The 26467-nt window shown below is 38.1% G+C and overlaps 1 pseudogene; it reads left to right on the top strand.

The window, feature by feature from the left end:
* LOC149190978 (OBERON-like protein pseudogene) overlaps positions 1–24954 on the top strand; it is a 58427-nt pseudogene extending 33473 nt beyond the window's left edge.
* Positions 24955–26467: the final 1513 nt, after the last annotated feature.

Genomic DNA, 26467 nt, shown 5'->3' with positions numbered 1-26467 from the left:
TGAAGTTAAAAAGAAATGAAATACTAAAACATAGTTCATGTTTACTGATATATCAAAATAGTTGTGGGGAAGATTATGTAAGATAGTGAAAAAGTTAGGGAGGTGAACTTATTATAGTTAAATGAAATCTAGTTGTTTCTCAATGACATCAACTGCAGACCACCATTGATATCCTTATGTTTATCATTCCAATGCAAAATTTCTATGGGCCCCCATAAATACTTATTTCAATTTCCACTATTAATATTCAACATGTATGTGTTTCTAGATACTTTATGTCCTTTGCTTATACATATTAGTTTTGTTAGTTTATAATATTTTCTAGGTTTCTACATGTCGGCCGAATAAGTCATTCTTGCGGACAAGACCGACCTCCCTAGTATCTAATGATATCTAGCGACAAGCAAACCAAACAAATTCTATCTTTCTCTAAATATGCAATTTATAAATAAAGGCAAATAGGTGTTTTATGCCTACCTCGGGTCCAGTGCAAGTTTGTGGAAGCCACGCTCTGTTGATCCAAATGATCTCCCTTGTAAAGAATCTGCAAACACAAACAAGCACACACATGAAATAGCACCTGAAAAGCCAATATAATAAAGCATATTTATCATGATGATCAAGGAATTCATGAAACAAACCATATAAGACAATTTATTGAGAAAACGAATCTGATTGTATTAACTCAAATCAAAGAAGAGCTTTACGACCTTGGTGCCTTGATGTTGTACAAGCTCCTCCCAGGGTCCAACAAGAATCTCCTCTACTTTGACAAGTTTCACTCTCTTCCCAATGAAGCCAAAAGGTATGTAATCTCTCCTCTCAAGCTTAACTAGGAAGTCTCAATTCCAACATCATTTACCCTAAAAAATGTTCAGCTTCTAATCTCCCTAGCAACCAGCCCAATGCCTTAATTTATAGTGCAATGGAGGGAAGTTACTAGGTCTACCTTCAAAGGGATAAAGCCCTCCTTCAAAGGGATAAGATCCTCTCATCAAGGGATTAGCTCCTTTAGTTATTGGATGCATGAACCACCTAGGAGCGAACCATCCACGTCAAGATTCCTTCTAGAAGCATCCAGAATTAACCACAAGTGAGTTTTTAAGAATAAACTTGCGCCTTTTTTACTTTCACAGGGGTCCGCACCCACTCCTGCAGAGACAGAGCGGGCAGGTCCACAGGTAACATGACCAAAGGGTGCGACACCGCAGGTAACAGTAAGAGAAAGTGTAGAACTAGAGCATAATTGATTTTCAAGGACTTTCTCTCATTTTTAAAGCTTTACATGAAGAGCTGAGGTTTGAGACTTGCTAAGGAGGACAGTATGAATGATGATAGACCCATACTAATTGCAAATAGTCATGGTGACAATATTTTGTGTAACGGATTGCCCCCTAAAGTGCGAAGTCTGTAGTAGATGATGATTTCATTTATCATCTAACAAGAGTGAAGTACTTTATCATTTCGAGGATCATCTTGTTGAGAGCCCGGTTGGAACCTGTAAAAAAATTCAATACAATATATATATATATATATATATATATATATATATATATATATAGATCATATCATCGTTGAGGTAGGCATTCCCATACTCAGATCAAAACTGACTAGAAAACTAACTACTACTCTGATATAGGAATGATCTTGTAATACATCACAAGTACAGACATAGTATGGACACAACCATCTGTTTATGAATAGTCCACTGTATAATAAATACAAAATTCCTCACAGCCTGGATGGTGGAAACTAGATCCAGGGTCTTGATTTCTACTTCCCGAAATAGTACGATTCTATCCATGTGAATGAATGTGTTGAAGTCGAACATGGTAGAAACCACTTGATTACCAGTCAATGATGTAAACTGTTAACACGTGTGAGAGAAACCACCAGTAATGTCAATGGCTCTCAAAGTACTCAGTACAATCCATGAGATGTCAATAGATGTGTTGATGTCGAACATGTCACGGAATCCTTTGATCGAAGGTCAATGATGCAACCTATCATCGAAGGTGAGAAACCTGCCATTGAGGCATGCAGATCCCAAGGTACTAACGATTTCTAGATCATCTTTCTAGATAATGAGCTGAAGTCGATAGAAAGTGATCCATCGTAGGCAAGCCCACAACACGAAATCATAGATCAAGTTTGAAGAAATATAGTTGCAAGGACCGACTCAGGGATGGTCAAGATGGATGATAGATATTTTGCGGATGAATGGTTTATTCTCACTGACCTCTTGAACACATAATGACACAACAGATGGTTTGGTGACAATTGACCCAAAGTTAATACCTAGAAACCGGTTGAAGACATTCAATATGGTTTGATCAACTGTTAGGCAAAGGATTTCCCAACCCAGGTGAATAAAAAGTGTCGTGTTCAAGAGTGGTTAAATGTTTTCTGAGACACAAAGTATGACAAACAGGCTCATTTTTCTCTCTTTTCCCCCACCATTTCTGGCAAGTACCTCTTTATTTTTAACAAGCTTGAGGAGGATAACATTTTCTTGATTATAAGCTCATCCTTCGATGAGTCCAACTTAGTTTAAATTCGAACCCTAAGAAGGAGTGGTCTGTTTTTGTTTGTAATTGAACAGGTCCTTTACTATTAAATTTTAACGAGTCCATTATAGTATAAACTCGACGTTTTTCAATTTTAGGGAGTCTGAAAAAACTTAAGAAAACTCCATGGTTGTCCTTTTTCATAAATTTGTTTCACCCAAGCCTGAAAAAGTATAAAATAATACTTGAGAGAACCACTTGATCATTACGACCAAGGAGTAATTTTCATAATTAGTGCCTCTGATCCGAAAAAGTAAAAAAGTGACCAATGACACGTCGTTTTATAACCAATATCAAATTTGAAACGACAAAAATCCAGCAATCTTTTCATGTTTTTATGGTCAGAAAAAGGGCTGTAAGTGGACCGTATTTTTAGTTCCATTTTAACGAGCTTAAAAAGAAAAACTCAACAATATTTTTATATTTTAGGAGTCAGAAAAGAGCTTAAAGGTTACTAATGTTTTTTGTCAAAAATGATCAATTTTGCCTGAAAAATCCGTTATCCTGCACAAAAACTCAAACATTACTCATACCTGTTTAAAATAGATAAAAATGATTCAAAAGTTACCTCTTTAAAGTGAAAAATAAACAAATTAAAAATTCATTTATTCAAAAAAGCTTATAAAAAGGGCTTTTGTAAATTCATTTTTACCGTTTGACTTCAGAGTGAGAAAAGAGAGCTTTTGGTCAGAAACTTCACGTGAAGATTGCGGAAAATCCGTCCATTGGAATCGAATGCTGTCACCTCCAGGTAATTCACATCATCATACTCTTTCATTTCATTCGTTTGAAATTTGTTTTTAGGCTTTTATTTTGTTTTTTAGGAAATTTCTAGGTTAAAAACCCGCGCGCGGGGGTCCACAGGCATAGCATAGGAAACCTCCGGACCCCGACTTTTTCGTAAAAGGAAAAAAGTCTGGGGCCCGCACCTGCCGTGAAGGCAGAGTGCGGACCTATTCACTGTCTCTAACATAGAAGGTGCGGTCCCTGCAGAATAGGTTTTCAAACTTAAAATTTTCAAATTTCACCCAACAATTTTGATTTTAAATATTCTAATCCACCTTTTTATTGAATGTAGGGTATACATCATGCTTGACTAGCGGGAATACGAGCACGAGGATGTGGATCTCACCACGATTAATAATCAACCTTCGATTGATGAATTGAAGGCATAAGGTTTATACAAATTCTGGGCCATACCTGGCATGAGGGCCCAGGTGGACTTTTTGCAGTGGCTAGTAGAAAGGTGGAATATACAGGACCAATGTTTCTTTATTGGTAGCCACCAGCTCGAAATGGAGTCAGAAGACATTTACTTTTTGACTGGTTTGCCTAAGAGAGGTGAACATTTGACTCTATTAGGGACTAGGCCAGGTGGTCAGTTTGTCAATAGCTCCGGCTAGAGTTTTGCAACGAACAAACTAGAGACAAAGGGATTGATATCAAAACCATCTCCCATCCTGAACTCAAAGTGATTGCATTTATTGTTACCAGACTCTGCGGAAGCGTAGCACTACATGTGGCCACTGGATCCCAAATGCGGATGGCAGTAGACTGCTTTCGAGGCACCATCTTCAACTGGTGCGAGGCTGTGTTGGCTAATGTAAAAGGCCAACTGACTAGAGCAAAGAACGAACAACTGAAGAACTTTGGATATGGTGCTTTAGTTGTGAGATTTGGTCTATAGAGGGTCCAAATGTTGGTCCCACGGCATCTTACCATTGGAGCTGGACTTCCCCGAGAACCCAAACTGATGCATTGGGTTGCAGTTATGGTCCGTCATCTTGAGGAGAGAACAGAAGTCGTTCGATTTACTCCTAAGTATTTTCATTGGTTGGAGAACCAAGTATTTTTTATTCAGGATTTTCCTTATGCTGTGATAGATTATCGTTGTGACCCAGACATGGCTCTTCCACTAGGAGAGCAATGGGATGACTCAGGTAAAATCATTTTCAACATTTTCTAATTTAATTTTTTTGTTTGTTTTTAAACCGTCCGAAAATTGATAGTAAAAGGTTTCAAATACAGATGTAGGTCCATGGCGACTAGCCACTCTCTGGCCCTATGAGAGGAAACAGCCAGCTGCAGCAGCACCAGCCCCATAGGACGAATCTACAGAGACCTTGGCCGAATTGGAAAGCCATCTAGAGCGTTTGACAACAGACATTCCAAAGACCAACATAGATGACATTCCTCTTAGGCTACAACGCTATGTGATTGGGGTCCCAGGACCTTTCAGGAGGTTCCTTTGTAGGGTGGCCCATACAGTGGTTTCTTATCGTGATCATCACCAGTGATAGGATGATCGATTGTTGTAGACTCATATGACATTTTTTCTTTTTGTACTATCATTTTTGCCGATCATAAGGCGTTTTTCAACCTATGATTGAAGACGATGTATATTTGACACACTTCTATGCTATACTAGATCACTATTACCGGCTTATCTTGTAAAACATGTTATGGAATGTTTTTAAATTTACTTGTATGATTATTGCAAATGTCTACTTAACATTCGAGAAGCAATTGCATCTGCTAATGTATTTAAATATCTTGGAATATGCTGATATTCAATATAGTCAAATTCACGTTCCAAGAGACGAACTCTCAAAAATAATCTCAATGACACTGGATTTCTAATGGCATACACTCTATTAAGCTATAATACAACGAGTTCATAATCTAACCTCACAATCAAATTCCGAATCCCAAATGAGATGGATTCAAATAATAATTCAATCACTGCACTATACTCTGCAATGTTGTTCGTTTTTTAACCGAGGCTTACCCCATGCATAGATACCAACTCATCAGAGGGCGAATAGATAACCCAAGCTGCGGAAGAAATGTTCTGTTTATTACGACAAGCACCATCAGCAAAACCAATGTATGTTTGGAGAGACGTCGACATCTACAATATCAAGAGTAAAATCAAGATAAGCAGGAATAATGACAAAAAACTCTCTCTAAGCTAAGCACACTTTTAAATCTAAAATGCACCAGCTAGAAAGAAAACTAACCTAACTAAAAATCTCCACACCCAGATTTAAGCATAGTATCTCTTCAGGTAAAGACCATTTCTGGGTTTACCTAAAGAGACCCCGTTAAAATCTACCAATTCATAGGCCCCTTTTTCTAGCTTTCGCTTAACAACGTAAGGACCATGCCACATGGGTACGAATTTTCCAGTGCCTAATTTATCATTTGCTTGATCGTACAGTAAGACTAGGTCTCCTTCCGAAAAATTACGAGGTGTAACATTTCGATCATACTGAGCTTTAATATGTTTGGCATGAGCTTCGATTTCTAGTGTAGCATTACATCAATTCTCATCTAGCTGAGCCAAGTATAACAAACATTTTTCCTCTTTGGAAGTGGCTAGAAGTAATTCTATGGCCATTTGCAATGATGGGATTTCTCATTCAATGGGTAACACAGCTTCCAAACCATAAACTAGTTGGAAAGGAGTGAAACTGGTTGATGTTTTTACTGAGGTTCGATACGCCCAAAGAACTGAAAATAACATGTTATGCCAATTCAACCTATGAATCCCAATGATTCGTCGGATCATTATGAATAGAACTTTGTTGATGGCTTCAACCAGACCATTAGCCTGTGGATAATATGGAGTTGAACTATCGTGACGCAAGCCAAATTGGCCTGTAAATTCAGTCATCATAATATTTCCAAAATGACACCCATGATCAGTGATAATCGCTTATGGAACACCAAACCTAGCAATTATATGGTTGAACATGAAAATCGAAGCAGTTTTTCCGTCTGCCTCAAATGTAGGCATCGCCTCGGCCCACTTAGTAAAATAATCTACCGCAAGGATGATATACGCATGCCCCCCGGCCGAGTTAGGGTTACATGTAATAAAATCGATACCCCATTTCGCAAAAGGATCGATGGCAATTATAGGGTGGAGAGGAGTAGGTGGAGCGCGCATCTTTCGATCAAAAATTTGGTAGTTGTGGAATTTTTGGACCGCGTTAATACAGTCTTTAAACAAAGATGGCCAAAAATAGCCAGCACGCAATATCTTTTGGGTTGTGGCAAACCCAAACATATGACTTCCACATGCTCCAGAGTGACAGTCATTTAAAACCCTTTCATCTTCCTCATGAGTTAAACAACTTCGGAAAACAGAGTCCGCCCCCTGACGATAAGTGTCTCTCCAATAATTTTGAATTGTTGGGACTGGAATCGTTTTTTTCGATGTTATGATCTTGAAATTTTTGGCCGAAAGGATTGGGTTTGGAGATAAACGATGATATCTCCACACCATGGTTCTAAAGTTCTGATTAGAAACAAGGATTCGTCCACAATGGGCTCCTCCGCCACAGTTTCAGTGTCAGCACACGGGAAGTCACACATTAACTCCGCAAAAACTAAAAATTCCTTTGACTTAGACTTTCCAAATTCCAAGTCAAACTCCTGTAGGATCATAATCCATTTGGAGTACTTGCCGCCTAGCAATTGTTTGGTCAAAATATAGACCATAGGGTTGCAATCGGAAATTACTATAGTTTTGCATAGTAAAATGTAATGACGAAAACGTTGGACAACTTGAACAGCTGTCAGAGCCAATTTCTCCACAGGTCAATATTTTAGCTCAGTTGGATTTAAGGTTTGACTAAGGTAATATATCACATGTTCACTACCGAATTCATCTTCCTGAACTAACACCATTCCAATGGTGGAATGCGAGGTGGCAAGATATAAGAAGTAGTCCTGGTTGTAGTTGGGAGGACGCAATAACGATGCATGGGTCAATGCGTGTTTTAGTGCATCAAAATATTTGTCAGCTATCTCATCCCAAAAGAATGGAGTATTCTATTTCAATGACTGGGTAAAACCCTTTGTGATCTCGGCGTAGTTAGGAATGAATCGACGTAAAAATTTTACTTTCCCTTGCAAACTTTGGAGTTGACGAAGACTCGAAGGAGGAGGCAATTTGACAATAGCTTCAACCTTCGAGGGATTGACGTGAATGCCATCTTTTGAAACAACAAACTCCAGTAACTGACCCATTTCTATACAGAAAACACACTTATGTGGATTCAACCGAATTCGATAATGCCTACACCTCATAAAGGTTGCTCGTAAATGGATGAGATGATCAGCTCAATGTAATGAATGAGCAGGTAAATCATCGAGATAGGGTTGCACAATGTGCTTGATTTCATGAAACGCGTAAGACATGGCTCTTACTGGGTCAATTCCTGGAATTTCCTCATATGACCAGGAAAACACGTCGCGAAATTCTTGAAATAGGGCCTTATATGTTTGAATTTCATCTTCCGTACAAGAGGCACCTATATGAATGTTTTCAACAATTCCGGGCTTAATCAAAATGTCAATAGGAATAGTTTGAGAAATGTTTCCCAAATTTAACTCAGAATCAGGATTTTTCATTGGATTCTGAGGTTACTTCACATAATCAGTCGTAAAAATAGATGAAAAATAATTTTCAAAGCGATCAATCTCAGGTAAAAACGAAGATCTATGATGAAGATCTTCCCATGGTAAATCATCAACACACAGGATTTCACGAATTTGCTCATCAGTGTGAACAAGTTCGGAAAACGTTGTTGAATATGAGTTTTATGTTGAAAGTGATTCTTCATGGACCACATTCATTAAGTCAATTTCGGTTGAAGAAGGGTCGGAAAACGACTGTACGGCCTAATACGCAATTTCATATGGACTCAAAGGCATAGCATCACCAAATGAATCTATCTCAGATTCGGAAGGTACGATCCAAGGATCATCATAAACAATAGTGTCTGATGAAATCATATGAATGGTTGCAGTAGAAGGTGATACGTTGAGAGGAGGAAAGGGAAAAGTTCTTAGTAAACCATAATCTTTAACTAGTCCTACTCCAACATCCTTATAAGGGATAGTTGTTTTGCCGACATGCTGGATACTTTCAAAAGAGGCTGGGTCAGATGAAAATTAAGTTAGCTGGTCTATAGTTACGATCTTTCCATTATGAGGAAACTTTATAAGCCGAAAGACCGATGAAACAACAGCTGTCATAGCATAAGACCAACTACGACCCAAGAGAAGGTTGTAATCTAGAGGGGCATCAACCACCTCCACATCTAGATTAACAGTTTTGCCTTCAACACCTATAGGTAAATCTTGTAGAATGTCAAAAGGATGGAACCCATGGCCATCAAAGGCCTTTAGAATCGTCGGGGATTGATTAAGTGTGGGAGAACCAAGCGATCTCCAACACTGGATCGACATCATACACGTTGAGGCTCCCTCATCAATCACAGTCCTATAGCAAGGTCTGGTTTTTACTAACACTGGAATATGGAAAGCCATTTGATGAGGTAAGCGAGGTGTACTATTTTCTAGATCGAAAATTATAAGGTTTGAGTCCTAAATGTCAACAGCTCCGATAGCCGACAATAGCAATTTACGCTGTGCTGGACATGATTGCAACACCTCCAAAGCCGACATTGCTGAAGGTGAAATAGCCAAATCTTCAACAATGTTATAGTTCTGAGCCACTCTCGCATGTGGATTGAAAGCTAACTTTCAAAGTATACCCTTGGCGGGCGGTTTGATTACTAAGTCTGGGTTAGGTTTCTCGATCTGTAGTGGATCGGAACCGAGAGTTGAAGTTGATGGGTTCGAATTAGAAGATTCTACTTCCTTACCACCAACAGGACTTTTACTTCCATAATCTTGCGATCGCATCGCAATCCTAACATGGGACATCATCATTATGGGTTCTTCGGAGGCATTTGAGGAAGAACCTATCATCTTACTGTCTTGACTAGGAAAAGGATCCTTCAAAATAGCAGGCGTTTTGGAACCTTTGACAGTTTTCACAACCTCAGTGCGATGAGGGCAGTCTCTTGTAAAATTTTCTTCGTCACAAATGAGACAAGGATAACGAGGTTTGCGTTTCTCATCAGTAGATTCTGTTTTTTCCGTTTTCTCTTTCGAATTTTTATCTGTTTTATTTTTCTTCTTCCCTTTCTTTTTACCACCAGATTTTGATTTGGCTGTAGATGACTCTACAACATGAATATCGGCAGAAATTTCCACGGAAGAATCTCCTGTCGGGGAATCTGGTAAAGTTATGATAGTAGAAGAATTATTGAAAGATTTCTTCTTACTTTTAGTATTAACCGTACCAACCATACCATCAGCGACATGAGACCCTGAAGGAGCTGCAGTTATTTGATTTTGTTTCGGAAGGTCGAGATTTTCTTGTGTGACGTACTTGACTGCGTATAAACTAGGTCAAGGTACTGATATTGAGCAATTACTTGCTCTTCAGTAACGACTCCTGCCTTAGCTACATCCTTAGTGATTTTCAGTAATAAAGATTTGACAAACCATTCTTCTAAGATTTGATCCAGAATAAAAACTTTCGCTAAATGCCGTCGACGTCTCCATTCATGAATGTGATCTAAAATGTAAGTGGACGTTGACTGTTTTAATGAAGTTAATAATTCCATGCCATTGTCATATCTGACTGGCAACTGAAAATGAGTTAAAAACGAAGTAGCTAACTAACTAAAATTATAAAATGTGGCTCGCGGTAACTCAATGTACCACTTGGCCGCAAGACCAATTAGAGTGCGTTGAAAAATCCTTAAACGGATTGAATCATCTGAAATGGAGTTAGACACACACCAGAGGTGATAAGTCATCACATGGTTTGACGGGTCCTCTCCTGATTTTCCTTCAAACTTAGGAATATCACTAGGCAACTGATTCGGCGTTGGTGGCCAAAATGGAAGATAGTTAATTGGATCATTCGTAAGGTGCGACAAATTAAGCAAGTCCAAAGTTGCAATGAATGGAAACTGACGAATAGGGTCCCTCAAACCCTGGGTCATGAGACCAGCCCCAGGAGGAGGATATCCAGGATAACTAGGAATTGGAATTGCATTTGGTATATTATATCCTCCTGGAAAACCAGAATTAAACGGACCGTACTGGGGTTCTTGAGTTGGTTGATAAGTATATCCAGGGTAAGGTTGATACTGATAGACTGGCTGCTGCACAGTAGGACCGAATTGTTATCGTCCCTGGTACGGTTGATAAGTAAATTGAGGTTGACTTATGACAACTGTACTTGGACCAGGTTGTCCTACAAGCATTTGAACCGAAGTCTGAATTGTGGGTCCAAACTGAGGTAAAGATGCTTGAGGAGTTGATACATGAACAGTAGAAACCGGAGCTGTAGATACTCCAGAAGTAGGCGGGTAGATTGAACAGATGTTGCAGCAGTCATTTGAGGCGGAGTTAGAGGTGAACTAGGCCCAGGCTGAGAAACTACAAAATGTGCAGAAGTTTGAATAGTAGGCTGGACAGGTTGCTAGGTTGAACCAGAAACCAAGGGTTGTCCAGATTGAGATGACAACTACACATTCGGTTGCAAGGTCTGTTGAGATTGAGATGGATCCCACACTAAGTTCATTCTAGGGTATGGACCCATAGCAGGTTGAACATGTCGAGGACCATAACCAGATTGAGGGTACGGTTGATAATTCAAAGGTACATTTCCAGTTCCTTGGACAAATGATTGACTGGAAGGTGGTTGGAAACCTTGGGTTGGGTACTGACCTTGAGGTTGATAACCTTGAGGCACGTACTGATACTGGGGTTGACCTTGAGGTACATATTGATACTGGGGTTGACCTTGAGGTACATACTGAGTTTGGGGTTGACCTTGAGGAATGTACTGTCTAGTAGGTATGTACTATCCTTGAGGTTTCCCCCCAGGCGGTAATTGGGTACCTTCCCAGATATTTCAGGTTCCTCAGCTAAATCACTAGTAGAAGAAAAACTACCAGTAACTTCGGAAAAAGAAACAGGTTCTAACTTGCTACTCTGGTGCTTGAACTTGGTAATCAGGATGTACAACCAAAGAAGAATCTCCTTCTTCAGGTGACCCAACTCTACTGTCACTAGGAGTTACAAGGGCTTGTAGCCCTTTAAGCTGGCTTGGTGAAAAATCAGGAGGTTGGCCCTGATGTCTACGAGACTTCCTCGGTAATTCAACCATGATTAAATATTTTAAGTACTTCACACACAAACAAAGAAAAATCTCAATGAAAACCACCTAAAGTATCTAAAGAACCAAATTTTTTTGAATCACATGCCTAAAGAATCTAGGAAGTCAAACCACACACAAACAGTAACTTTCCGTACCGAAAACACTAGTTGGTGATGAAATCCAGCATCGCAGAATTCAATACAAAAATGGCGGTTGGAACAGTTACCTCGACAACCTGCTTAATGAATAGACTGGCATAATTTTCTCCACTAAACCGTCTCAAGTGAAGAGAACCCCCCAGAAAATCCAAGTGAGTCTAGCCGACGTCTGCTCCAGGTACAGTGGGATCTTCCCTTCACTGTCACCTTAGGAAAGAATCCTATGGAATATGGTCACTATGGTTACCAACGGAAACAAATATACCCGGGGGAATAGTCTGTGATCCGATACACACGCAAGGGCAGAGTAGCAAGCTCAATCCCCTTGAAGGCTTCTTGACATAATCCAAGGTTTACCAACAAGTGACCCCAGGCTCCTCGACAATGGTTAATTCGAGGTTTACCATTTTTAATACGTGTATATCTAGTATCATTCCCAATGAGGAAGGATTGATTACCCCACTGGTTCAGACATGATCTTGTGCTTGACTCCTATAAGAGGAGCTTCCCAGAGCATAGATGTAACAATTGGAATTTATCTCCTACCACAAGATACAACTACTTGCTTGTTTTACTATCTTGGAGAGTTAATTACTCCCTACTCCAAGATGCTAGCCTAAGCTATGTTGGTGATAAAGAGCCCTAGAAATAAAAAGATTACTAGATATATTTTACTTTAAGCGTTAATTTTTATTAGTTTTTTCTTAAGTCAAAAGGTGCGGAGATGAAACTTATGGCGTGAAGACTTGACTCCAAATCACTAAAAATGCACTTAAGATGAAAAACAATCCTTTTTCTTCAATGAATTTCTAGCTAGAGAAAGAGTTGAGAATGCAAATGCTTGTAAAAACAAATCTTTCCTTAACAAACAAATCAAAAGAAGAACTTTTTTCTTTTCCAATGAACTCAAAAACGAGACAACTAGTTATGCTCACGAAAATTTCCCTTTTTCTTTTCAAACACTCAAATACTACAAAAACAAACTTTTTCAAAAGATATTTTTTTTATTTTTATAAAACACTCAAAACTATTGAAAAATCTAATCTTGAGATCTATAAATTCTAAAAAACTAATTGAAGTAAAAGCTTACAAGATTTCTTTTCAAGGATGTTTTACTTAGTTATGAGCAAACTAAGGACTAATTTGTCCAGAATCACAAATTAATCAAAAAACAACCAACTTTTGTTTTCTTTTCTAAAAATGAAATCCAAAACTTTCAACACAAGTTCTTTCGAAGTTTCGCAACGAGAAAAACAAGATGGATTCCTCAACAAAGGAAGATTTTACAAAACGGTCAGACTCATAAGAAGGCCAACAAAAACCAAGGTGATCTAAGATTTCTAAGGCTTATAAGCTCTGAGTTACTACAAAGACCAAAACGAAAATCAACCCCAGCACACAAAACTTCTAGGAATTTCACCTAGAACCCTAATGCCAATGGAATTAACCTACGAAAAGTTTCTGACAAGTCATGTGCAGATCTGGGTAGAGGCTAAAAACACATAAACAAATTCTAAGTTGATTGAATGAGAAAATTTCAAGTTTTTCAAAATTTTGGCAGGGTCCGTAGGCCCCCAGTATACCCAGGTGCGGTACCGCTATGTGTGTAAAACAAAAGTGCGGGGATGTCCGCATTGTGTTACAAGAAGAGGGTGTGGTCCTCTTCCAAAAGTACGAAAAACAAAAAATAATTCAAGATCTACTGAACCTACCCAATCCCACACACATCAAGCCAAAAACCAGAAACGAAGACACAGTTTCTCAAGTCAAAGTAAAAGCAAAGGAAAAATAAAAAATTCAATTCCCCAGTGGAGTCGCCATTTTTTCGGCCAGATAAGTCGTTCTTGCAGACAAGACCGACCTCCCTAGTATCTAATGATATCTAGCGACAAGAAAACCAAACAAATTCTATCTTTCTCTAAATATGCAATTTATAAATAAAGGCAAACAGGTGTTTTATGCCTACCTCGGGTCCAATGCAAGTTTGTGGAAGCCACGCTCTGTTGATCCAAATGAGATCCCTTGTAAAGAATCTGCAAACACAAATAAGCACACACATTAAATATCACCTGAAAAGCAAATATAATAAAGCATATTTATCATGATGATCAAGGAATTCATGAAACAAACCATATAAGACAATTTATTGAGAAAAATGAATCTGATTGTATTAACTTAAATCAAAGAAGAACTTTATAACCTTGGTGCCTTGATTGTGTAGAAGCTCCTCCCAGGGTCCAGCAAGAATCTCCTCTACTTTGACAAGTTTCACTCTCTTCCCAATGAAGCCAAAAGGTATGTAATCTCTCCTCTCAAGCTTAAACTAGGAAGTCTCAATTCCAACAGCATTTACACTCAAAAATGCTCAGCTTCTAACCTCCCTAGCAACCAGCCCAATTCCTTAATTTAAAGTGCAATGGAGGGAAGTTACTAGGTCCACCTTCAAAGGTATAAAGCCCTCCTTCAAAGGGATAAGCTCCTCTCATCAAGGGATTAGTTCCTTTAGTTATGGGATGCATGAACCACCTAGGAGTGAACCATCCACATCAAGATTCCTTCTAGAAGCATCCATAATTAACCGCAAGTGAGTTTTTAAGAATAAACTTGCGCCTTTTTGACTTTCACAGGGGTCCGCACCCACTCCTTTAGAGACAGAGCGGGCAGGTCCGTAGGTAACATGACCAAGGGGTGCGGGACCGCAAGTAACAGTAAGAGAAAGTGCGGAACCAGAGCTTTATTGATTTTCAAGGACATTCTCTCATTTTTAAAGCTTGACATGAAGAGCTGAGGTTTGAGACTTGCTGAGGAGGACAATATGAATGATGATAGACCCATACTAACTACAAATAGTCATGGTGACAATATTTTGTGTAACACTACATATCAATAGAAACTACTAATCATCATCATCATCATCATCATCATCCTCTTTTTTTAATTAAATAGTTTAACTTAGATCCTTTGGATAGATTCTTCAATACTATTGGTCTAGTTTCCAATTTGGAAGGTCAATAACAGTATTCAAAATTTCTATATGAATTTTCTTCTTTTAGATTAATAGAATTAACAATATTACCAAAAATAAAAACGAATTTATATTAGTGTGATTTTTAATTGTCCTCTATTAAAAATGAATAAATGTAAGATTAATGTATTTTTATTTTTATTTCTATAATGATGTAGGAAATTGGTCGAGATAATGAATGTATCCATATTCAATGTTATAACATGACATTCATTTATATTTATCATCATTTATTAATATAAATGTGAGTAAACACATTAATGAATCGATTCATGTTTCTCAATGATCGTAATAAGCCTATGTAGTCGAATAACCTATAAATATTTCTATTTATGATCTCATAAATGGCTTTGACAAGCTAATGATAACTAAAATAAGAAGGAAAATATGAACTCAATAGATATCACCAAGTTACTTGTTGGCCCTATTTCACAAACACTACAAAGAAAACATAAATCCAATCTCATGTATCCTTTTGCACATAATCAAAGTTGGATTTCATATGATTCAAATCGACACCCCATGGAGCACAATATAAATATTTCTAAAAAAATTTAGAAGGAAATGGTTGGAAAGCCCCTTGAATGATCTAATTATGAGCTCATAATATAAGAATATTGCAACAACTTTTGTTGATGTTCATCAAAAAACCTCATCAATGAATTTATAAATTTTCATAAACAACAAGCAAAGATTATGCCTCATGAAAATGGAACCCTAGCTAATCCCAACTATGAACATATTGTGAAAGTTAGATGATACTATGTTTTGATCCTTGTGGCCTAGATCGATGAATTCAGTGAAGAGATGAAGGACCCAAATCTCATGCATTCATGTCTTTTTAGCAGCAACTTTATGGGTTTTAGTGGGTCTTGCTAAAAATTTAATTCCTTCGATGGCTAAAATTTCATTTGGCATCCTTGGGATATATTCAATCTACATTAGCATTGACTATCTATGCGGGCAGTCTGGTAGAGCTAAATATATGGAACTCAACTGCATTGGGAACTGCATGGACATAATAAGGAATTGAAGTGTGTAGACATAATCAAGACTCAAACACTAGCCAATTATTTACCATGGATTTATTTGAAGCCAAGAAAATAACTAACACAATACATACATATTCACCCACAACACATATTTCATTAAATTTGGAAGTATTTTATTACAAGGCCTTAACAACATTCATTCTTTTGTAAATCTCCATATTAACTTGATTCAACATTAAAATAATTTGCAAGTAATTTCAAACCAATTACAGATCATGAATAGGTCAAACATGGGGTTGTTATGTACAATAGTAACAATACACAATAGGAGTGTGAAATTAAACTCTTAGAAGAAATTGATTTAAGCTAAATCATATTAGTACGTCAAACATCCAATAAAGATATTATAGTTATGGATAACATACTAGATTCCTCGATATTTAAACTTTATGTCTTCCAACTCCAACCCACTTTCCCCCAACCTATGGGGGATTTGTTGATTGAATGATGGTGATGTGAGGATCTTATTGTAAATGACAAGGATAGGCATCCCTTGCATTACATTGGAACTAGTCTACTAAAAACTTATTAAAATGTTCTTGTGCTCAATTTCCTATAGTCCCTTTGAGCCTTTATGAAGCACTAATGAAGGGGTCATCATTCATCTCCATAGCATGCAGGTATCCACTATAAAAGTTATACATTGTTGATCTAGGTATTTCAATAAGGTTAGGCACCATTGTTCTATCTCCACTCAAATCCAAGTACATCAAATGAGAGTTCTTAAATTGGTATTCAAGTCATTGCATTATGATGGACAGTGTCACAAATTGAAGTGAATAAGAAACTTTAGTGGTGACTTCTTGTAAGTAGTGGAGGCAAGGGTTTTCAAATATTAGCACAGTTGATGGTAGTGTGGATATTGATCTCTCCTTGTCAACATTGTCTAAACCAAGAATAGTCTCGATGTAAATTTAGTGTCAACCAATTCTATGGAAAACCATGATTGACCATTACTTTAACTAAGAAGAGAAAATGATAAGCATTTTTAATGGGGAAGAAATAAATGTGAAACATAACTCATGTATTTTAGTTGAAATTTATATAAGTCCCCATGTTCTTTAATTATTAAATACTTAATGTAAATACAAATAAATTATCATTAAGATATTGATTTTGAAGATTAAATATGTATTAAAAGGCATTCATCTATGACACTTGATTTTTCATGTAGTCTGAATAAACCACTTAAAGTTGATTATCAATTAACTCTAAATAGTTTTGTATAAGATATATCTTTACTTTTTTTTTGATCAAGTAAGAGTAGGAGCTTCTATTAAACTTAGTCAAATATACATAATTTATAAGGAGCCATACCCGCTTTGTGAGAGTTCAACAATTAGCCGGGCAGGCCAAACCACCCAATCTCCCAAAACTAAGAGAACCTAAACCGGAAAACCAGGGAGAACTGCCAAACAAAGCACAAGGAGCATAGTAAACCTTGAAGGGAAAGTCCAAAACCTGCCATGGAACCACAAGAGGTTCCACCACAAGTCAAATTGAAAACTGGCAAATTGACAAACTGACAAACAGACAAATAGACCTGAAGGAAGTTAAAGCATAACACTCTAATATTTTTCAGGTCCGACCACTGCACACACACAACCGCCACTGTTGATCCACTGATTAAGATCCAACAGTCATCATGGATATCAGAAGGATGAGAAACGCGAGATTTAACTACCTGATGAGGGCGGTTTTTCTTTCCTCATTCGCAACATGTCGCTCAAAGAGTGGAATTGGAGACAAACACAGAAAAATGAAAAACCGTTCAGACCCCACCCGATATACCGATTGTGGTATTGGACTAGTTGACTCACGTAAAAACCCACCCGACCTTTCGCCACATGCTGTCCCTTAATTCCTTCCAGTGGGTAGTACTTGAGCCAATCCCATTCACCTGGATTCTCTGTTAACCACCACCTAGGCCAAATGACGAGGGCTACCTTGCCCTATGGAAAAGTTTGAATCAAACCGTTCTTCATTCAAACAAAGGGAATCCTAACCTTGGAAAATCACTGAACCATGATGGGTTGGATGGTATGCAATCCTCCAACCTCCCGTTGGTCTTCATGGTTCCTCTGATCCTCCCTGTTAGTCCATAGATCCATATCCTGGATAGCGTTACATAGAGAATCCTCCTACAATTTACCTGGGAGAAGCAAATCCCAAGCATTCCTAGAATCCCTGTCCCTATTTGTGATTCCTTCATTCACCAACCAATCCGCTAACATATTAGCCTTCCTTTTTACATGAGCAAATATGATAGTTTGAGGGTTCGCAGGTGATAATAGATGCGGTAAAAAACCTACAAGAGCTTCCAGTGCTTCGACACTTTATTTGGAGAGGTACCATTATTAATCTTCTTAGTCTCTCTAATAATTAATTCCAAATCCGCTTGAATTATAACATTGTGTGAACCAGAGTTCACTAGGATTTCCAAGGATTACTCTAATTCCATGAGCTCAACCATGTTTTTTGTAGCCTTCCCTAAGTGGCCATGGAAGATCATTTGTATTTGTCCCTGATCATCTCTTATGGCACCCCCAAAGCCTACTAATCCTGGCTTTCCCTTCGTTGCTCCATCAATATTGACTTTTAAGAAACCATATGGAGGAGGCTACCAGATGGTAGCACACATGTTTAGAAGGTTCACTATCTTCATTATTACAAAAGGATTAATAGACTGGAGCCCCAAGTGAAGTAAAATTATCTCCTCATGGGGCAGGGGAGGATCTTTAGGAAGGGTCTTTAGCAAGCTTCTAACTATATCTTTGAGCCACCTTAGAATTTTCTCAATTATGTGTTGGTTTCTGTGAGTTTTGTTTTTGAAGATTCGACTGTTGCGCTCCTCCCACACATGATAGATGACAAAAATCGGAACTAGAATCTAGGATTTATTTACTATCTCATTCCTTGATAAGTTCTTCCTCCAGTTCTTTAGAGTGTTGGATATGCTGAGATTGTCCCTGTCAGTTTGTCTAAAGATAGCAGCCACCCAGTCCCACACCTTTGAAGTGAAAGGACAGAGGTTGATAAGGTGTTCAATTGTATCCTCATGCGCACCACAAAGGTAACAAATGGAAGGACCAATGAAGCCTTTCTTGAGGATAATCTCCCAAGTTAAGATATTCTTTTAATGCACTAGCCAGATGAAAAGCTTTATTTTCATCCAATGTGGACTTTGCCAAAGTTTCTTCTAGATCTGATCAAGATTCACAAAGTTAAATACTGTGACTTCCTGTTTGGCCTCTTTGAGGTTAAAGTTACCTTCAATGTTCTTTCCCCATCTTAATTGATCCGTTGAGGAGGAGACAAGAATTCTTCTGTGCTCGAGCTCCTAGGTGAGGGCTTCTACCTTGGTTTTCAGCTGGTTTTCGTCATTGTATCGTATCTCCTTCAATTCCCTCCATTTTTCACTGTTCCTTCCCTGATCCTAGAAGTCCTTTACCAGAACCATACCTTTTTTGTCCGTGTCATTTTTGAGATCTCCAAATTCATCCTTATAAAGGTTGGGTTCCCTTTTCTAGTTATCCTCCCAAAATCGAGCAATATCCCCTGCCTGAATTTCCAAAAAATAATGGTGTTGTACAATGTTTTTATTATCCAAGGCAAGGCTCCAAATATGGGAGCCCTTGATTTTCCCTGACACTCTAATATGATCCTTTTCCTACTAGTTCTTGGCATATTTTTGTTTCGAAAGCTTAGCCCAGGGGGCATTTGGTTCCTTAATCCATCTCCACCAAAGCTTGGCTCCCGCGACTTTGCTGAGGGTCTCAGGATCATGAAGCTCCAAACCACCATGGCTCTTGGGTTTACAAAGCTCGTCCCAGGCTACTAATTCCCGCTTCTTTTTCTCTTGCCCTCTGTCCCACAAAAATTCCCTTTGAATGCTTCTTATTAGCTACTTCATACCTTGAGGAGAAGGAAGAGCTGAAAACATATAAATGGGAATGGCCTGCAAGACTGCCTGTGTGAGCATAAGGCATCCTACGAGATTTAGTGAACTACATGTCCATTTTTTTTTATCTTGTCCTGAAGTTTATTTAAAATGGGTTTCCACACTCCCTTGCTTAGCGGTTTGTCAGTAAGAGGAATGCCAAGGTATTTGGAAGGTAGATGTTCTCTTTGAAATCCAAGAATTCTGGTAATATTTCTCTGAATAGCAATATTAGTATTAAAGAAAAAACTTTTGGACTTGCTAAGGCTTACCTCAGTGCTTGCTACCATAGCAAAGTTATTTAAGATATTTTTTATTGCTCTGGCCTCCCTGATGGTGGGTATGCCCTGCAACATAGTATCATCTACAAATTGTTGATGAGTGTTGGCCTCTTCATCTGTGGTAAGTTTGATACCATAAATTCTTCCTTCAGCATTTTCCATCTTAATCACTCTACCTAGCCCTTCATGAGGATGAAGAGGAACGGTGAAAGTGGATCTCCTTGTCTGAGCCCTCTCGAGGGAGTGAAGGTCCTTGAGGGAGCTCCATTAAGTAGTATGGAAAAACTGGTTGAGGTAACTGATGCCATGACGCATCTTATCTAGTTATGATCAAAACCATAGGCTTTTAGAATTGATCTTATGTAAGCCCAACTCCATTTGTCATAGGCTTTTGTGAGGTCCAACTGAATGATCATACCATCTTGTTTGTTGCTTTTGGGAGAGTGTACCACCTCATGAGCTTGGATGATATTGTTGAGGATATGCCTTCCCTCCACTTAGACTATTTTCTCTTCCAAAATGAGAGAGGGAAGAAGTCGTTTGACTCAATTGGCTAATACTTTGGAGATAATTTTATACACCACGTTACATAAGTGTATGGGTCTAAAACCATCTGGAGTCATGGCATTTTCCTACTTTGGAATCAAAGCTATGAAGGATGAATTCAGAGCCTTTAGTACCTTTTTGGATCTTCTTGAGTCTTCCACCACCTTAAGGATATCATATTTGATAGTATCCCAAAAAGCCTTGAAGAAGTCTACATTGAATCCATCCGGGCCTCGTGCTTTTCCACTCTGCATTTCATTAATCACTTCACTGACCGCCTCTTCCGAAACTGGCCTGTTGAGATTGTGGTTGTCCTATATGGTAATCAACTGAGGGATATATTGAGTGAAATGTTCAATGAACCTAGATCTATCCTCCACAGGCTCCTTTGCAATGTTGCAGAAGTGCTGAACAAGTACCGATTCCATATCACTGTGAGAAACTAGCTCAATGCCTTAAGAATCTTTGATCTTTGTGATTATGTTGTGTGCCCTGTAAGCTATGGTGGTTTTGTGAAAGAATTTTGTGTTTCTTTCTCCCTCTTTAATCCGTTGTTTTCTTGATTTCTGCCTCCATAAAATTTCTTCTTGTAAGCATCAATTCTCCCATTCTTCCTGCAGAGAGTCAGTTAATTTTTGCCTCTCTTCGGTGAAGCCATCTGTGATGATGATCTGATTGATCTCCTGGAGCTTCATTTCAGTTGCTCTTTTGGCTTTGAATATATATCCAAATTCATTTTTGTTCCAAACTTTAAGACGAGATTTTATATGTTTAAGTTTCTAATGGAGCATGTACATTTTTGAACCTTGAATATTCAACTCCTCTCTCCACCATGTCTCAACGTTATTAGTGAAATTAGGATGTGAGAGCCAGGAAGTTTCAAACCTAAAAGGCCTGTTTCTTGGAGTACCCATAAAGGTGGCTTCCAGCTGTATAGGCCAATGATTAGATCCTCCAAAGGGTAGAATGGAGGTTGTCATGGCAGGTCCTGAGAGAAAAAGGTCCTCTGAAATCATGAATCTATCAAGTTTGGAAGCAACTTGATGGGCCCCTCCCCTTTTTTTGTTCCAGGTGAAGGTTCCATTTATTGTTTTAGTATCCACTAGCCCCATGTTGCTAATGAAGTTCTGGAAGGCCATAGAGTCTCTACCTAGCTGTCTAGTGCCTCATTTTTTTCCGAAAGAGATCTTATCATATTGAAATCTCCTGCAACAATCTAGGGCATAGTGGGATGTCTCTCTCTAAGTTCCTCCAGGGAAGTGAGAAGCTTGAGATTATCTTCTAGCTTTTAAGGTCCATAAACATTCGTAATCATGTATATCTCCTTGTCCCCTAGAAGTTGACATATCAGGGAAAGGTAGTTCCTGGATGCTTCAACATCTAGAATTCCCAATTTCTGTGGGTCCCACAAAGTGAGAATATCCCCCGCTGAATGATCTTCCTTGACCTCTAAATACTCATAATTGCATAAACACTTATTATGAATATCTCTTATCTTTTCCATCGAACATTTTGTCTCCTGAATAAAAACCATGTCCGATTTTTCTTCTTTCATTCTGTTACTAAGATTTCTTTGTTTCCTTTGATGACTTATTCCTCTAATGTTCCAGGTTGTGAACTTCATTAAGAAATATTAGTAAAGGAATAAATGGTGATATCTTTCATCCAAATTGAGTTCATTAATAGTTTTCCACATTCGTTCAACAGTTCATTCTGCCTCTTTCTTCCTCTTTTCCTACCTGAGTTCTTTGGAGATTGTGCCTGAGGATTCTCCATCATCTTGACCCCACTTGGCTCCTAGCTTTCATGATTTATTTTGACTCCCGCTTCCTTCACTTGTGACCTCGAGAGAAAGAGCTGTTGTACTCTATCATAGTCCTCTTTTGGCAGGGAGTCCATCCCTATTGTTTTTCCTTATTCCAGAAATTTCTCTAGATCTAGATTTTCCCTATCCAGAATCTCTTGTAATTCATGGTCCTCTTTTCTTGCTTCACTTGGAATCATCTCCTAGTCCCTACTGATCTCCATTAGGCTTGGTAGATCATCCTTTTTCTGGTTGTCTACTGTGATATCCTCCATATCAGCTACCCTATCTTATTCTTTTGTTACATTCTCCATGTTCTAGACTGTCTCCTTGTTCCCCTCTTCTTCCTCTAGGATCTTGAAGCTGTTTTGTCTTGTGCGTTTGACCTCATTTTCCTTCTTGTGTGGACGCTTTCCTCCTTTTCCTTTACTCCCAACTTTGGTGAAACCCTCATGGTCTCTCTCGACGGTGGTTTTTTTATTATCTTCCCTGTTGATTGTAGGGTAGTCTTTATATAGATTCCCATGTTCATGGCATTTGCGACATCTGAATGGTATGTGCTCATAGTCCACTGTCTGCACCCATTATTCATCATATACTTCTAAAACTGTCACTTCCATCAAGGCTATATATAGATCCATTTCCACACATATTCGGGCAAAGGAGGTGTATCTCCCTTTCAGAGTTACCTCTGAGATTTTTAGAAAATGTCCCAGCTTGTTGCCTATGGTTTTCAAAGATTCTGGCAACCAATAATCTATAGGAAGGGAATATAGTTTGATCCAGACTGGTACTGAAGTGAATGTTTCATGTTCCAAGATAAAGTTCATTATCCATGGCTGCATGTAGAGTCCTGCCGCAACATAGAAATAGGGCCCCTCTTGAAACACTCTGTCTTTGTCTTCCATGCTCGCAAACACTACAGTGAAAAATCCCTTAGAACCCAGATGAAAATCTATTTCCCCTTTTGGCTTCCAATGGCTCCTTATCAAGACATGTAAAGCCCTTTCTATTGGCCATAGCCCCATGAACTTGCATATAATTGCATGCTTCATCATATGATCTCTATGAGCTTCTATCATTAAGTTGCTCAATATGGCCCAAGGAATAATGCCTGACTTAGGTTTGCAGACTCCCGTAGTCTAGCTGGAAGTCGGTTTTTCACTACTGCCTCCGATCTCCTTTTCTTTTCTCATTTCATGTTGATCCCCTTCCTGATCCTAATCTCTGCTTCTCCCAGATGTCCCCTGACTTCTGGTTTCTGAGATCTTGCTCAGTGGTTTTTTGAAATGTTTCTTTCCCACGTTCTGACTTCCTCCTGTAACTGCCTGGCTATCAGAGGGAGCAACACTCCCCGTCATGGTACCCTGAATCCAAAACCCTATCTTCAACTCCAATTCTAGCTTCTCCGCTCCTCACCCCTTAAATGCCCAAGTCTTATTTGGACTTTTGAAAAGAAGTCATAAGATATATCTTTACTTAGATTTATAGCTTTATTTAAAAAATAAATTACATTTATAAACTTATATGAATACATATAACTAAATGAAATTCAATAAATAACTTCTGATCTTGTTGGATTCTATGAGATTATTTTAACTACAAATAGTTTATTTAAGAATGAAATTTAAAAAATGTTAATATTGATGGGAAAAGCATGTCATATGGTGTAAAATGTTTAAAGGCATCCATTTATGGCCCATCTCTTGAATGAGCTTAAATAGTCCACTTAATGCTCATGGTGAATTCATTAATCCATGTTTTATTAGAAAATTCATTTTCCTTACATGGTTTTTTATTCTAGAAATGGCAATTTCACATTTATACATTCGTATTAAACCACATGATAGTTAAATAAAAATAAATTAATTCTTTCTTGACTTATTGACTTATATGACATGATTACATATAGGAATAATTGATTTAATAATGCATAGTTAGAAAAAGTTGTCAATTCAAAATAGAATAAACTAGTTAGAATTGATAAATAATTGATTTTAAATTATTAATTTTCTAAAAAATATATTTTTACTTACAATGAGATGATTATTTCAAAAATAAATTCCATTTATACATACATACATTCTAAATATAATTTAGTACATACTTGTCTTGTTTTTTTTTTTTGGTGAAGGTTTAGTGGGACTTTATATTAATATAATACAGTAGAATACATAATGCAGAGTGCGAGTCGAGGGGACCTCCCCGTGTCTGCCTTCATACATCTGCGCGAGTCTAGTCCCTATTTTTTTTTAGTAGAACACTTACATCCTATAGAATTATTGATATAGAATCATACATAGAAGAATCTAAGGAAAACTGAGACCGTCATGCTCTACATGTTTACAGGGCCTAATGGTTTGCATTGTTTATGGTAATGCATTTCACTTTGAGTTCCCCTTCCTCCAGGTCTTGCCAAAGGATGTGGTAATCTTCAAGATTGGATTGAATGCCAGCATTGGCCATGGCATCGACCAACTGATTTTCTATTCTTCGAACCACTTGAAGGATGACACCTTGAATGTTGTTGAGGTGGCCTTGTAGGTCCTTCAGGATTGTCGAGAGCCTCTAGCTGGGTGTTAGTTTGTCCACCTAAGTGCCATTTTGGAGTTTTCTCATCATCTTGATGACAATATACGAATCTACTTCCACCACCAGAGGTAGGAGTCTATAGCGATCAGCCAGGGTGATGCCTTTGATGAGAGCGATTAGCTCTGTAGCATTATTGGTGTTCATGCCAAGATTTCCATGGTAGATAAGATGGATGTTACTGGCGTGATCCCTGACTGCTCCACTATAAACGACTTTTCCCGATTTTTGCTTTGACACCCTGTCAAAATTCATTTTGAATGTTTGAAACGGAGGTAGACCCCATTTACCCTGCGTCATCACAGTGGAGGCCTGGTTCCTTCCTATAGGAGTGATATTGGCTTTGAGATTTAGGATCTAGATTATCCTTTGGTCATTCAAAGACATGTTGCCCTCTTACTGCAATATATCCATAGCATGGATGGATTAAGTGATTAGCTGTCGCATCTTTCCTGTTAACATTTCTGCTGTCATCACTGAATTCTTGAAGATTCTTGCATTACGCTCTTTCCACATGATCCACGCTATGGCTCCCAAAATGAGATTCCATGCTCTGTTGACTAGATTGTTGGAGGATATGGAGGATCTCCAGTTGCTCAGTGTATGACAGGTTGAGTTCTTGTTTCTATCAGTTTGCCTGAAGATGATGGCCATGTCATCCCAAAGAGAGCACATAGTGGGGTAGGTATTGAGAATGTGATTGATATTTTCTTGATCATTCTCACAGAGGACGCAGTGAGAAGGTTCTATGAAGCCCCGTCTCTAAAGATTGTCCCATGTGAGTGCTCTGTTATGCAAGACCAGCCAAGAGAACAGGGTGATTTTGGACCATGTTCCTCTATTCCATAGAGCGTGCCATTTGGGGTGCGGTTGCGAGTTAGGAGATGCAGCCATGATTTTTTAGGCTTCATTGAGGTTGAAAGTTCCTTTAGGATTATTTCCCCACTAAAGGATATTCTCTCTATTCGATGTGAGCATTCTGCGCTGGTCCAATTCTTGTAAAAGAGGGTTTATATTCTCATTGTGGCCTTGGTTTAGCCATTTCTCTTTGGATAGCCATTTTTGCCATGTAATTCAATTACAAATAATTTATTTAATAATTGAAATTTACCAAATGTTAATAAAGGTGGAAAAATCAAATGCCATGTGTTGCATAAAGTTTAAATACGTTTATTTATGACCCGTGCCTTGAAATAACTTTTACAATCTACTTAACATTCATTACCAATTAATTAATCCATGTGTTGTTAGGAAAAACAATTCATATTACATGGACTTTTATTTTAAAAAAAAGTGCCACATTTACACACTTAGATTAAACCTCATGATATGAAAATAAAAGTCAATAAATGGCTTTATATAGATCACTTAAAACTCATTATCAATTAATTATAATTTGTTTTGTAAAATATATATATTTACTTACATTAAGAGTTACATTTAAAAAATGCATCACATTTATGAACTT

The sequence above is a fragment of the Pinus tabuliformis genome, chromosome 3_1, assembly GCF_031772625.1.
Source record: "Pinus tabuliformis cultivar Carrire ecotype Pingquan chromosome 3_1, CPIR1, whole genome shotgun sequence".
Classification (NCBI taxonomy): Eukaryota; Viridiplantae; Streptophyta; class Pinopsida; order Pinales; family Pinaceae; genus Pinus; species Pinus tabuliformis.
The sequence above is the reverse complement of the archived record's forward strand: the minus strand, read 5'-3'. Positions and strand labels throughout refer to the sequence as shown.